Raw genomic sequence first — 2625 nt, forward strand, 5'->3', positions numbered from 1 at the left:
GTGAATTCACGAAGGTAAGATAAGGGAACCACTATTTTTATTTGAGGTATAATGTGCTGAACTTTTACATAGAGTAGGTGGATCCCTATAGTAGTTAAAAAGAAGGTATATTAGGGGGGGGGGGGGGGGGGGGGAGGAGAAGATATCTTTTCATTTTTCACATTGATAGCCATTATGACTTTTGCATGCCAATAGGTTTAGAGATATAGGTATTGCTGCTAAATATTTTTTCTAGTAATGTTTTGCTGCTCATGTAAGTGTATAATGGTTTGATTTTTTATATTAATACATCCAGAACAAAATGATTTTTTCGTTGTTTTGCACGTGGCACATTCTTGGTTTCCTTTTGCTGTTTTGCATATAGCTTTTGTTTCATTTTGAACTTTGTTTCATCAAGGCTCCAAGTTACTATATTTTTACAGCAACTACTGCTATTAATCATGATCTTTCTGCTCATTTATCTAGATACAACCCATTTTCTCCATTGACATACATTGTAGATTGATAGACATATATTGATTCTATCACTATAATATGAATTAGAACATTAATTGTAAAGAAGTGCTTCTATTTGCTTATGATACATTAACTGCCAAAATTAGAACTTTAGCTACATGTGTTTTCCTTGAATGAAAGACACATGACAGACTAGATTTCATTGCTCTGTTTGTGTTTGTTTTGGTTATGCAGGTAAAAGTTGGCATCAAACATAATATGAAGATATTTAAAAGACCACAGCATGGATCACTGACCATTTATCTTTTGCAATCAACAAAGACGATTCTAATCTAGGATGCTCTCTGTTAATCTAGAATGTTTTACATTTTAGGACGGTGATGATAAATTGTTGGTTTAATTAAGTTGTTTTTATACAATATTGTTGTTGGCATATTAATTTACATTTTGCAATGTGATATTTCAGTTTGTTATCTCTCTTTTCATCTCAATAAATTGTATAGATTTATATAGATTTTGAAATGGTATCACAAAATTTACAGGAAAAAAAAAATCGGTGCAAATATTACATGCTGTAAATATATCCTACAACCACATTTACGACATGTTTCAGATATCAATTACAGCATGCTTCTGATATCAATTACGGCGTGCTTTGCTATTTCAAATTGAAATAAAAAATCTCTAAAACCCTTTTACAGTGTGCTTTTGAGATCAATCACGGCATGCTTTTGATATCAATTACGGCGCACATATTTGGTCATTACGGCGCGCTTTGTATTTGAAAATCGAAATTAAGAATCTCTAAAACCCTTTTACGGCGCTCTTTTATGTCTTTCATGGCGTGCTGGTAGGGTCTTTTACGGCCTTTTGGAAACACTCCGTAAAAGAGTTTTGTCTTTTACGGCATGTCCATTTACGGCGCATTTTTGTGTGCCGTAAAATGTCTTTTACGGCGCATTTTTGTGTGCCGTAAAATGTCTTTTACGGCGCTCTTTGTGGGCCGTAAAAGACCATTTTTCTGGTAGTGTTTGATAAACAATTTGGCTCAACATCAATGATTCCATCACAAAAGAGACATTGAGACATTGAAACTACTGGCTTACGATTAGTTTTTCATAACCACTGAAAAAACAAAAGAATATAACATAACCACATAGCGAAACCTCAATATTTCCACCGCACCTCTCTTGGTTATGTTCTTCTCGAACCCCTCCACCTTCCTATCAGCAAGTTACCTAGAAGTCGTTTGTGCATTTGTTCAAAACCCCCAATATTTCTATTAACTCAAATGTCCCTACTTCTAAATCTCCAGATCTACACAGATCTGAAATTGCACAAAATCGAAAAAATTGAAAAATTGAACTGATCTGAAATTTAGTTCGAAAAGTAGATTTCAGAGAAAAATTAATGACAAAACAGATAGAGGAAAGAGAAATCAAATGGGTGTTAAGGATTTCATACCTCGGCTCTAAAATCAAATGGGAAGAGCAAGCTCTGTTCGTCTACAATGAGACAGATACTAAGTTTGCTTTCTCAAAATTTCTAGGGTTTTACTAGACTTGAGGGGTTTTGAGTCAGCTCCGAGTTCTGAGTCTTCGCTCCAATAAGCTCATCAGTTTGCCAACAGTGCTTCAAAATCTCTACCTCCAAGGGAATGAGTTATCAGGTGAGTTTCCGCCTGGGTTGACTTGGTTTGAGAGGCTGAATCGGCTTGATCTCAGTTTTAACAACTTCACTGGCTCAATCCGATTCGCGATCAATAATCTCACGCAGAGAGATGAGATTTGTTAGAGAGAAGAATGAGGGTGTGGGATAGTGAGGGTTTCGGTTTTGGTTTTGTTTTAGCTTTGGGTCTGTCGAGAGTGATGCGAGGCCAGAGAGGGTTTTGGTTTTGGGTCTATCAAGAGTGAGACGAGTCAAGAGTGAGGCGCTGTTGGTTTTGGGTCTGTTTTGTTATGTTTTGTTGCTTAAGTGGTGGGGGTTTCATCCGGATTTGTGAGGGCCTATCAATTTGGACAAGGAGTCAGACAACAGATTTGTGTAAGAATGTGGTCTGAATGAAGCCATTTAAATTTAGGGTTTGTCTCTTATTAAATTGACTTCCCTCTTTTGGGAGTTGGAGAAAAATGGTGGTGGGAAATCTCCCTCCTTTCTGTCAAACATATT

This window comes from Rosa chinensis, chromosome 1 (assembly GCF_002994745.2).
Source record: "Rosa chinensis cultivar Old Blush chromosome 1, RchiOBHm-V2, whole genome shotgun sequence".
Lineage (NCBI taxonomy): Eukaryota > Viridiplantae > Streptophyta > Magnoliopsida > Rosales > Rosaceae > Rosa > Rosa chinensis.